The following is a 13,893-nucleotide window of genomic DNA, read 5'->3' on the forward strand; positions in this document are numbered from 1 at the left end:
AAAAGAAGAAGAATAAGTCCCCGAAGAAAAGAAAAAGAAGAAAATGCCACGGGAGTATAACTGGAATATGCCAGAATTACTTTAGATACCAGAAGAAGAGTTGGTAAAGATAACAGTTGATTGTTACACAAAAGTTATTCGTATCAAGAAATATGATTGTTTTTGATACAAAGGAAGACTTGAAGATAGCTTTGTATACGAAATGTGTGGAAAAAGTTAACAAATCAAGCAAAGATCGTTTTGAAACAAGGTGTATGATTGAAAAAAACTGTACGTGGCGTATGATTGCAAAGATGATAAAAGATTGCGAAATATTTCAAGTTAGGACTTTTATTGATAAACATATATGTTCAAGAACCTAAGTTTTTTCCTCACCATAGACAGGAAAACAAAAGGGCGTTGGGTGGTTTTTTGGCTGAGTTAATGTTCTTGAATGGCAGGGTATATAGGGGACATGAAATTATGAATGACATGAAAGCTCGGTTCAAGATTAGTATCTCATGTTCTTAAGCTTGGAGAGCTAAATGTTATGCCTTGGAATTGTTGACGGGGTCGCTAGAAGCATCGTTTGCCCAAATGCCAACTTATTGTCACAATTTAAAGCTAAAAAATCCTGGGTCGCTAACTCATATCAAAACAGATAGAGATGGACGCTTTGAGTTGCTGTTTATCGCCATTGGTGCTGTGGTTAATAAATCAATATAATTTTGTTGACTCATTTTTGTTAGTTACATGAATTTCACATTTAAATGATTATATTTATTGTGTATATTATTTTGTAGATACGTTCATTTATTACTTGCATGCACCCAGTTATTATAGTTGCGGAGCACATTTGAAAGGTTTATACCTTGGAATAAACTTATTAACAGTAGTCATGGATACTAACAATGGGATACTGCCAATAGCTTACGGGGTTGGCAAATCTGAAACCTCTGAGTCATGGACATGGTTTATGGGGCATTTTAGGGATTGCATAGGTCCTAGCAACCTGACAATCATATCCGATAGGGTAAACTCAATTGACAACGCTATTAGAAGGTGTTTCCCAGATGCTTTTCAAGGACTTTGTGGTGTTCATTTGTACAGAAATCTAAAATCAAGGTTTGCTGGTATAAAAAAATCACAAATGGACATACTGGAAGGTTGTAAAAGCTTATTGGGAAGTGGATTTTAATAAGCATATAAATTGTTTAAGACGTGTTTTGCCTCAATGTGCTCAAACACTAGAAGATGTTGGGTTTGAAAGATGGTCAAGAGTACATCAAGTTGGAGCAAGATATGGTTTCATGACGTCTAATAGTGCAGAATCAATCAACGCTCTAAGTCATCATTCTCAAACATTACTCATTACTATGTTAATGGAGTTTTTTCGAGCCTATATTCAACAGTGGTACTACAAGAAAAGAAACCATGCATGTATTATTTCTTTAAATTTGTAATTTATCATATTTAATATATTTTACTAAGTATTATTTATATAAATTTATAGGAACACTGGAACGTCGTGTTACACCATAGATTGAAAAAAAGATAACGAAACATGTTGTGAAGTCAACGTCATGGATAGTTGAAACATGTTCAAATACTTTGTTTGAAGTATTAGATAATAACTTAAATGGGATTGTCGATCTAAATGCAAAGACGTGTAGTTGTATGAAATGACAAACATCTGGTTATCCGTGTGGCCATGTTATAAAAGTTTCTCTTAATCTAAACTGTTGAAAACATTTTGATGTTTTGATATAACAAATTAAGTTAAATGAATTTTAAGATTTTACAAAAGATTTTCTAAGTATATTCGATGTAATTATTTGAATATCAAAATATTACTTCAAGTCTTTCAAAGTTCATTTTAATCCTTACTAAAGTGTAAAATTGTGTTTTATACTTAAACTATTTTAAAACAATTTTACAAAGTATTTCGAGCCTTAATCAAGCCAAAAATATTTTCTTTTTAAAGGGTTTCAAGAAAAATTAGATTGTCCAGGGGGTACAGATTTCCCCCCAAGGGGGAACAGATTCCCCCTAGGGGTATCGATTCCCCGGGAACAGATTCCCCCAGGGGTATCCATTCCCCGGGTACAGATTCCTCTTGCATGGTTTGGCTCCGAGAAATAACAGATTACTCGGAGGGAACCGATTCCCCCTTGAGGGTACCAATTCCCTCACTGTTCATCAGCCCAACGGTCATAATATTTGAATATTATGAAGGGGTATCGATTCCCTATGAAGGGGTACCGATTCCCCCCATTCTGGGCAGCCTATTTTTGCAGAAAAATCATTCCCAAACGACTCCAAAACATCCCCAACGGCTAGATATGACTTCAAACACATTCCAAGCTATAAATACAAGCTAAGGACACTTGAAAAAGTAATAGAACAACTATCCAAGAAATCAAACACATGAGAAGAATTTTTCATTCTTATTTCATCTTTCTCTTGTATATATTTTGTTCTTGTGAGCTCAATCTTATAAACACCTACCTTAGAGAGGTTTTCTTGTTTACATTTCTTATCATTTTGTAAAGGGGAAATGTTCTAGCTTAGCCCGTGTAAAAGCTAGGGAAAGGTTCTAGTTTAGCCCGAAAAAACTAGGGAGTTTGTAAGGTTACTCTTTATCCTCAAAAGAAAGAACAAATTAGTGAATTAGTTGGAAAATCCTTGGTGAGGAGATAAGGTAGTGGACGTAGACTTTGATTGAGAAAGTCGAACCACTATAAATCGCTGTGCAATTCTCTATTTTTCAATCTCCTTACTCCCTAAACACAAAACCGTTCCGACCCCTCTTTGCAAATCGTTCTGGTTGTCGATTCGGGCTTCCGAAAATCCTAACAATTGGCATCAGAGCCTAACTCGTTAAGAAGGTTTAACCACCTTGAGATGATCCTAGAAGAAGCTCTACCAATTCCCGATGCAACCGAAAAAGAAATGACTTTTTCCTCCGGTGCTTATTATCTTGAAGAATATCCTATCATGGATTCACAACCGGTCAACAAGCCACCCTTCTTCAATGGAGCAAATTATGCACATTGGAAGAATAAGATGATGTACTTCATTCAATCATACAATCTAGGAGCTTGGTACTCAATCATGGACGGTTACTCCTTTTCACCCGGCAAGTACAACGATTGGAGTAGAGAAGAGCAGAAAAATTTTCAGCTTAATTCTAAGGCTATACATATTCTATTTTGTGCTTTAGGCCCAAATGAATATGGAAGAGTCTCATCTTGTTCCAGTGCCAAAGAGATTTGGGATAAGCTCCAAGTCACTCATGAAGGAACCGACGAAGTGAGGGAATCAAAGAAAAGTTTTCTCAACTATAGCTACGAGAACTTCAAGATGAAACCTGATGAAGACATCAAAGCTATGACGGATAGATTCTCTATGATTGTCAACGGTCTCAATGGATATGGAGAAGTAATCCCAAATGAGAAGCTTGCGAGGAAGATGATTTACTCTCTTCCAAAGGAGTGGCAATCAAAGAAGACGGCCATTATCGAAGCAAGAAACCTAAAGTCTCTCACTCTCGACGAGCTAATTGGTTCCCTTCTCACTCATGAGATGATGGTGAATGAAGATGAAGAAAGGGAAAAGAAGAAAAACAATAATAAGAAGAAGAAGAATGAGGACGTAGGCATCAATGAAAGCTATCAATATTCAAGTGATGAGGTGGGTGAAGACGATGATGAACAAAAAGAAGAGATGGTCAAGCTCTTGAAGGAACTCAAGAGATTCATGATTTCCAAGGAAGTGAAACATGAATCAACCAAGAAGAAGAGTCCCCCGGTATGTTTTGATTGTCAAAGAAAGGGGCATGCCGTGTATGAATGTCCTATTCTAAAGAAAAAGGGGAAGAAGGCATTTGTTGCATCTTGGAGTGATGAAGATGATTCCAATGATGAAGATGAAGTAGTCAACCTATGCCTCATGACCACTCAAGAAGAATTCGAGGTATCTTCTAACTCAAATGAATTTAATTCATTTACTTTTGATGAGTTACAAGATGCTTATAATAGGTTGTATTTGGGATTTAAGACCATGAATTCCAAATATACGAAATTAATTTCAAAACTCAAAATTGAAAATAAATCGATTTTGAAAGCTAGAGTTGATTTTGAAAATCAAAATGAAATTTTGAAAAATGATTTAGAACTTTCAAAAATCAAAATAAATGATTTAGAATAGAAAAATTTTGAGTTAGAATTTAAGCTTGAAAGCTTAACAAAAGAAAAAGATTTAATTTCTAAAAACAATCTATTATGTTTAAAAATGGCAAAATGCTCACATTGCCATTATCATGGTCATATGGAACATACTTGTCATTTGAAGAAAGGAAAACATTTTAAAATTAGACAAGTATGGGTTCCAAAAGGAACAAGGGGCATTGTAACTAACATTCAAGGATCCAAAGCAATTTGGATACCAAAATCTACTTAAATGTCTCTTGTAGGTGTGTGGAAGCAATTGTGATGAAAATGATGATATTCAAGATGCTCTAGCCACACATGAAAAAGGAATGGGTAACCTCTAAGCTTAATACTTTTAATTTTGGATTATTTGGTTGCTCATTTGATTTTAAGCATGCATGAGTTTTGGTTTTAAATGATTATGCATCATTGTTTTACTCTCATGTATGTTGAAAAGATGATTATGATGAACATTTTAAAATTGTGATGATTTTTCAGAATTTTTAGTTCATCATAATAAAATTTTGGTCATAATTTGTTTTAATGCAAATGATATCTCTCTAACAATTGATATCAACTTTTCAAATACTTTGATTTTATAAATCTTTAAAAAAAATTGATCTAAATTTAAATGTTTATGCATGTGGTTTAAATAAAAATGATATCCCTCTAATAATTGATATCAAAAATTTTCAAATGCATAACATATTTAGAAAACTTTATGCATATGATCTTAAATTCCACAATTGGTATTGCATAAAGTATTTTAGTCTTGGATATATTGAGTTTCATATGCTACTAACATGTTTGTTATTCTTTGTTGAAATTCAATTTGTTTAAGTGTCAAGATCCTAAAAGAAAACTTTTATTTGGAATGCATTTATTGAGGGGGAGATTTGATTTTTTTCAAATGATTTTTAAAATGTCAAATTTACTACTTACTCGCCAAAGTTATTTTGAACTTCAAATATTAGAGTCTTTTTGATTTAACAAAAAGGGGGAGAAGTGTGAAGGTGTTAAAGTGGAGAAGTGTTAAAGTAAGGGGGGTAATTTCAAACTTGATTTCAAAATCTCAAAATTACTCAAATGTTTTGTTATATCAAAAAGGGGGAGATTGTTGAAAACATTTTGATGTTTCGATATAACAAATTAAGTTAAATGAATTTTAAGATTTTACAAAAGATTTTCTAAGTATATTCGATGTAATTATTCGAATATCAAAATATTACTCCAAGTCTTTCAAAGTTCATTTTAATCCTTACTAAAGTGTAAAATTGTGTTTTATACTTAAACTATTTTAAAACAATTTTACAAAGTATTTCAAGCCTTAATCGAGCCAAAAATATTTTCTTTTTAAAGGGTTTCAAGAAAAATCAGATTGTCCAGGGGGTACAGATTCCCCCCAGGGGGTATCGATTCCCCGGGAACAGATTCCCCCAGGGGTATCGATTCCCCGGGTACAGATTCCCCCTGCATGGTTTGGCTCTGAGAAATAACAGATTACTCGGAGGGAACCGATTTCCCCCTTGAGGGTACCGATTCCTTCACTGTTCATCAGCCCAACGGTCATAATATTTGAATATTATGAAGGGGTATCGATTCCCTATGAAGGGGTACCGATTCCCCCCATTCTGGGCAGCCTATATTTGTAGAAAAATCATTACCAAACGGCTCCAAAACATCCCCAACGGCTAGATATGACTTCAAACACATTCCAAGCTATAAATACAAGCTAAAGACACTTGAAGAAGTAATAGAACAACTATCCAAGCAATCAAACACAATAGAAGAATTTTTCATTCTTATTTCATCTTTCTCTTGTATATATTTTGTTCTTGTGAGCTCAATCTTGTAAACACCTACCTTAGAGAGGTTTTCTTGTTTACATTTCTTATCATTTTGTAAAGGGGAAAGGTTCTAGCTTAGCCCGTGTAAAAGCTAGGGAAAGGTTCTAGTTTAGCCCGGAAAAACTAGGGAGTTTGTAAGGTTACTCTTTATCCTCAAAAGAAAGAACAAATTAGTGAATTTGTTGGAAAATCCTTGGTGAGGAGATAAGGTAGTGGACGTAGACTTTGATTGAGAAAGTCAAACCACTATAAATCGTTGTGCAATTATCTATTTTTCAATCTCCTTACTCCCTAAACACAAAACCATTCTGAACCCTCTTTACAAACCGTTCCGGTTGTCGATTCGAGCTTCCGAAAATCCTAACATAAACCAAGATGATTCCAGTGCATACGCTATGGATTGCTACACTACAGAAGTATATCAATAGACTTATGCCGAGATTGTTTACCCTATTCCACATCCTTCTGAGTGGGACATACCAGATGACTTACAAACAATTTTGCCACCAGTCATGGATAGCAGGCTACCTGGCCAACCAAAAAATCACGATCGTATACCGTCTAAGGGTGAAGAGAAGAATATATCAACATGTAGTCGGTGCAAGGAAAGTGGTCATACAAGGTTGACCTGTGGATCACCAGTGCCATCACAATCATCTTTTGCTCTACCAAAATATGGATCCTCATCAAAATCCAAAGCTCATATGATGCCAAGCAAAAGGAAATCAAAATCGCAATCAAAATCAAAATCTCAATCACAACATGCTTCACCTTTTGGAACTTATTAACTTAGGTGATTTTTAAATGCAAACGTTGTATTATGTGTATTTGATATGTGAATGCATACATTTTCACTTAGACATGCAAGAAGAAACTTGAGTTTGAACATTGCTATGATCTGTTCAGTTGTTATCACTTATCAGATTATTGTCTGTTATCTTTTTGAAGGTGTTTTCCTTGAATTCGCAACATGAAAGTCAAATTTGCTATACGAAAGTCAAATTCGCAATGCAAAAATTGCATCGCGAATTTGATTATCGTAACAATCGCAACGTGAATTTGACTTTCACGTTGCGAAAGTGTACCTTCAACAGGTCTTTTTTGCCTTCAACATAATACAGATTGAAAATTAAACAACATTGTAAATGAGTTGTTATATATATGTAAAACATTTGTTCACAGTATATCCAAATGCTCCTAACAATAGTGAGTTTACATCCAAATACATCAATTTGTTCAAGCAGCTCACTTCAGGATTAACCTGCAGAAACGTTATGGCCATGAGATTTTCTACACATCTAACACCAACAAACAACAAATTATTGAATTATATGTTAACAACACTTATTCAAAGTTACCAATAACAAATGGTTGTCTATGCATACTTTCAGCACGCAGATGCAGGTAGGCAACGTCTCGAATATATCGCTCTAGCCATAAAATGTCGAAACCACAACCCTACTGCACCTCTATCTCTATCTGTGGGAGGTAGAAACTGTTTACCTCCTGTCGTCAAACGTTCCAAGCACATACATACAAGAGGACCACAATCCCCTCTTGCTCCCGCCATTTGTTGTGGCGTTGTCTCGTCTCTCATCATTGTATTTTTGAACTTTTTTTGTTTCTTGTTTCCAGAATTAATCCAATAATTAATCGCATCCAAGTATTTAGCCAAATGAGCGCTCCATCCCTTACAAATAATATCTTTCAAATCAGACAATGGTATGCAATTCAACATGTTGTCATATACTATCGTCTTCAGGGATGGGAGCTGAAGCTCGATGAGAAGCCAATGACGACGTTCTATAACAGGGATAAACACCTGTAATCATAAATAAAAATTCAATTGCGCACATCAAATAAAATTTATGAACACCTTTAAAATATTCAAAAATAAATACTAACCTTATCGACCTCCCACTACGCAGGATAAATGATAGCTTTTCCATTACCCAACGCATATGAAGCGTCTCTCTGATCCTTCAAGTGAGCTACGTGAAAAGATGAAGGCATAATAGTCCATTGCATCTTTTTTATTTTCTTCAATTTCCTTATAATCAGAAGACGTGACACCCATGCATCAATATGTTGTTTTATAAAAAATACATATATTAGTGAATTTAATAAATTTAAAAAAATAATTAAAATGCAATATAAGAAGAATATAAGACTTACCCCCCATTCAAAATAACTATTCTCTTCAACCCCTAATAAAACACCCCACCAAGACCGATCAAGAAACAAATGCATATTATCGTCGATTTTGTATATGTCAGTGTAATACCCATGGCTTCGCTCATGTAGATAAAAATCAACTGCGGTCTTAGCCCAAAGAGTATTATCTATAATTGTGTCCGGTAGTGTTCTCCTCTCGTGCTGAGGAATGCTACTGGCCGGTAACTCATACGAAAGCCAACTTTTATCCATCATACTAGGTACGTGAGGGGGTTTATCAATATGTCAATATAGTATGCCATGTGAATCGGGCTCTTGAACGGTGGAAGGGACCTCTTGAACGATGAGAGGGACCTCTTGAACAGTGGGAGGGGCCTCTTAAACGATGAGAGGGGCCTCTTGAACGATAGGAGGGGCCTCTTGAACAATGAAAGGTGAGTCGGGCTTCTTCTTACGGAGTCTTGGAATAATTGGGGTAAAAGGAGACGTAATGGAACGTGTACGACGTCTTATGTGTGAACCTCGTCATGCAAGAAAAACCCGACGTAAAGCATCTACCTTATCGAGCTGCTAAAAATAAATTAATACATAAATCAGTAAATAAATAAATAAATAATGCTAAAAAAAGGTTATTTGCATTTTTAGTATAGTATTAAACAAACTTACCTCATTGCGTAGAGTATGAACCTCATTCTGCAACGATAAAACAATCTCACGTAGCGACTACCTCATCATGTAAAGTAGATACCTCACCACGTAAAGCACCATTGTCATCGCGTAAAACATCTACCTCACCACGTAAAGACCGTACCTCATCACGCCATGCACCATTGTCGTCACGTAAAGTACCGACCTCATCACGTAAAGCACTGACCTCATCACGTAAATCCCCTAACTTATCCCGTGGAGGTGGAGAACGGGTAGATAAATGTCGTGGCATCTTTGCCGGTCACCTATCATGAGGTGATGGTGGAGAAGAGGCTTGATGATGTGATGGAATAGGTGATGGCTCTCGGTGTAGTGGTGGATAATAAGCTCGATCAGGTGATGGCTCTTTGTGTCGAGAAGCAGAATCGGCTCGATCAGGTGATGGCTCTTGAAGTGCGGGGTGCTCATCATCCGTCCCATAAAAAAAATGCTTACTAGTTTGCCACCAATCAGTGGAAAGCTCAGCCTCTGTAGGTGTCAGCCTCTGTAATGGATAGTTGGCCTCTTAACAATATAAAGGCTCAAACAAAGTCAAACGTCTACTAGTAATAACTTGTTTATATATGGTAGTATTTGTGTTAACTTACATCATTCATTGTCGTATATGGTAGTAAATCTTCCCAATCCAACAGTCGGATCCTTCTCCAAGTAATAGCCCTAGGAATATCATTTGATTTTTTGATTGCATATGTCCGCATGCTAGGAAAAGCCTCAAATATCCAAATCTACAAACAATATAATACACAAACATTAATTTTAGTAATTGTTAAATTTAATTATAATTTTGGAAACATTATATAGAAATTCTTACCTTAAAGGCCCAAATAAAGCCTACCAAAGTGTATTTGGAACCATGGCCACACAAACTACGACGGTCCTTAAAGGCAGACGACAATTTTTTCCAGATAGCTTTCCATAGATATGAACCCCACGGAAACACGCTCCATGCATTTAGGTCATCTACCAATAATATTAGGTCCTCAGAAATAGGTTGTCTGGCCTATTTGCCTAAAAAACCGGTATGCAAAAGTAATAAAAGGAATACTCGGACAACATCGAGGTCATCCATCCGAGTAAAACTATCTTTAAGAAGTAATCTTTTCAAGTCGTCGACGTGTAAACTGGGCTTCGCTTTGCCAGCTCAGGAAAAACCCGAGATAACCATGATGGGCGGGCGATATGACTAGTGTACCGACCTACTTCATCGTGTCCGAAACGTAGACCAATGATTAAGAAAAACTCTTCCCGCCCAAAACAAGTATACGCCGGTGGAAAATGAAACCATATCTCTTCATCACCACGTTGTATCCTCTCGGGTAGATCCTTAGTCATGGTCTGAAGAAACAAATGGGTCAACATAGCATCTCCACCTGGATGTTGTACTTTCAGCCATGGCCTGAAGCAAGTATCCTCAAACAATTTTCTTGTACAGGTGTAAGTGTCGATGCAATTGTATTGGCTAGGCTTAATTTATTCCTTAGAGTCAATGAAGCCGAAAAACATTTCTAACAAAAACAATAAACATACCAAGTTAGATATACCAAAAACTACAAATTATACACTATAAACAGACATGATATTAAACAGTGAAAACAAAGCCAAATATGTTTCAAACTATCACGGTATTCACCCAAGTCATTATTCTATCATAGTTCACAAAATGCATCAGATAACATTCCAGAAGTAAGCACTTATATAAATATTTAAAAGGACAACATATAGGTTTAGTGCAGGTTCAAGGATAACATAAAGAGTAGTAGTTTATTCTTGAAACTTAAATTTGCAACACTGTGAAGTTAGTATTTGTCTTTGTTTTTTGGTTGAAGTAATGCAATTCATTCAAGTTTCAATTTGCAGAAGAAGAGTAGTTTATGAAACTTAAATTCGCAACGTGAAATGAAAATCGCAACGCGAAACTAAAATCGCGTTGCGATTTTCATTTTTGTGTTGCGAATTTAAGTTTGAAAAACTATTGAGAAAATAACTTTAGTGACCGAAAATGCCTTATAATATACGATTTTAACCAACTTTTTTTGGATTTGCGAAAATGACCAACAAATTCGCAACGCGAACTCCAATTTCGCAACTCAGTTTTGAAATTCGCAACACGAATTTCTTCTCCACAATGCGATCTTCCAAATTCGCAATGCGAATATATAAATCGCAACTCGAATTTGTAATTCGTAACACATAAGTCAATTTCGCAACACAGAAGTTAAATTCGCAAAGCACGTTTATTTTCGTAACGTGAATTTTATTTTCGAATTCGAAACACAATATTAATTTCGCAATACAAATGTAAACAATATAATCGTAACTCATAACCTAAAACCCTAAATCACAACTAAGTCCCATCTCCATCTCTCATTCTCTACAGTGACATCTGTCCTCATCTCCAACGAAACCCGTCCCCATATCCGACGACCCCCCTCTATCTCCATCTCTCAGAGCCACCCTCACAACCATTCACGACCACAAATGAAAAATCAACCACCGAGGATTAGTTTTTTTAATTATTTTTATTTTGAAAATTTTTTATTATTATTAGATTTTTCATATTTAAATTGATGATAAATTTATTGGTATTTCAATATATAGATTAATCATTTCACTTAGATTGCTTAGTAAATTCATTCGGTTGCTGCCAGTACTGCTAAACTATTTAGTCTTTAACCATGTGAAGTTAGTATTTGTCTTTGTTTTGTCTTCTGGTTGAAGTAATGCATCAAGTTTCAATTTGCAGAAGAATAGTTTTTGAAACTTAAATTCGCAACGCGAAAATGAAATTGCAACTCGCGTTGTGATTTTCATTTTCGCGTTGCAATTTTCATTTTCGCGTTGCGAATTTAAGTTTCAGAAACTACTCTTCTTCTGCAAATTGAAACTTGAATTAATTGCATTACTTCAACAAAAAAACAAAGACAAATACTAACTTCACAGTATTGCGAATTTAAGATTCAAGAATAAATACTACTCTTTATGTTGTTCTTGAAACTGTACTAAACATATATGTTGTCCTTTTAAATGTTTATATAAGTGCTTACTTCTGGAATATTATCTGATGCATTTTTGTGAACTTTGATAGAATAATGACTTGAGTGAATACCGTGCTAGTTTGAAACATATTTGGCTTTGTTTTCACTATTTAATAGCATTTCTGTTTATTGTGTATAATTTGTAGTTTTTGGTATATCTAACTTGGTATGTTTATTGTTTTTGTTAGAAATTTTTTTACTCTAAGGAATAAATTAAGCCTAGCCACTACAATTGCGTCGACACTTACACCTGTACAAAGAAAATTGTTTGAGGATACTTGCTTCGGGCCATGGCTAAAAGTACAACATCCAGGTAGAGATGCTATGTTGACCCATTTGTTTCTTCAGACCATGACTAACGATCTACCCGAGAGGATACAACGTGGTGATGAATAGATATGGTTTCATTTTCCACTGGCGTATACTTGTTTTGGGCGGAAGGAGTTTTGCTTAATCACTGGTCTACGTTTCGGACACGATAAAGTAGTTCGGTATACTAGTCATATCGCCTGCCCAACATGGTTATCTCGGGTTTTTCCTGAGCTGGCAAAGGCGAAGCCCAGTTGACACGTCGATGACTTGAAAAGATTACTTCTTAAATATGGTTTTACTCGGATGGATAACCTCGATGTTGTTCAAGTATGCCTTTTATTACTTTTGCATGCCGTCTTTTTAGGCAAAGATGCCAGACAACCTATTTCTAAGGACCTAATATTATTGGTAGAGGACCTAAATGCATGGAACGTGTTTCCGTGGGGTTCATATCTATAGATAGCTACCTGGAAAAAGTTGTCGTCTGCCTTTGAGGATTATCGTAGTTTACGCGGCTATGGTTCCAAATACACTTTGGTAGGCTTTATTTGGGCCTTTAAGGTAAGAATTTCTATATAATGTTTCCAAAATTATAATTAAATTTAACAATTACTAAAAATTAATGTTTGTGTATTATATTGTTTGTAGATTTGGATATTTGAGGCTTTTCCTAGCATGCGGACATATGCAATCAAAAAACCCAATGATATTCCTAGGGTTATTACATGGAGGAGGATCCGGCTATTGGATTTGGAAGATTTACTACCATATACAACGATGAATGATGTAAGTTAACACAAATACTACCATATATAAACAAGTTATTACTAGTAGACGTTTGACTTTATTTTAGCTTTTATATTGCTATGAGGCCAACTATCCGTTACAGAGGCTGAGCTTGCCACTGATTGGTGGTAAGCTAGTAAGCGTTTTTTTGATGGGACAAATGATGAGCACCCCCCACTTCGAGAGCCATCACCTGATCGAGTCGATTCTACAGCTCGACACCGAGAGCCATCACCTATTCCATCACATCATTGAGCCTCTTCTCCACCATCACCTCATGATAGGCGACCGGAAAAGATGCCACGACATTTATCTCCCCGTTCTCCACCTCCACGGGATGAGTTAGGGGAGTTACGTGATGAGGTCAGTGCTTTGCGTGATGAAGTTAGTACTTTACGTGATGACAATGGTGCATGGCGTGATGAGTTACAGTCTTTACGTGGTGAGGTAGATGTTTTACACGATGACAATGGTGCTTTACGTGGTGAGGTATCTACTTTACGTGATGAGGTAGCTGCTCTACGTGAGATTGTTTCATCGTTACAGAATGAGGTTCATACTCTACGCAATGAGGTAGGTTTGTTTAATACTATACTAAAAAATGCAAATAACCTTTTTCAGCATTATTTATTTATTTATTTATTTATTTATGTATTAATTTATTTTTAGCGGCCCGATAAGGTAGATGCTTTATGTCAGGTTTTTCTTGCACGACGGGGTTCACGCATCAGAGTCGTGCAAGTGTCATTACGTCTTCTTTCACCCCAATTGTTCCAAGACTCAATAAGAAGAAGCCTGATTCACCTGTCATCATTCAAGAGGCCTCTCTCATCGTTTAAG

This window comes from Hibiscus syriacus, unplaced genomic scaffold, assembly GCF_006381635.1.
Source record: "Hibiscus syriacus cultivar Baekdansim isolate YM2019G1 unplaced genomic scaffold, ASM638163v2 tig00112738_pilon, whole genome shotgun sequence".
NCBI lineage: Eukaryota > Viridiplantae > Streptophyta > Magnoliopsida > Malvales > Malvaceae > Hibiscus > Hibiscus syriacus.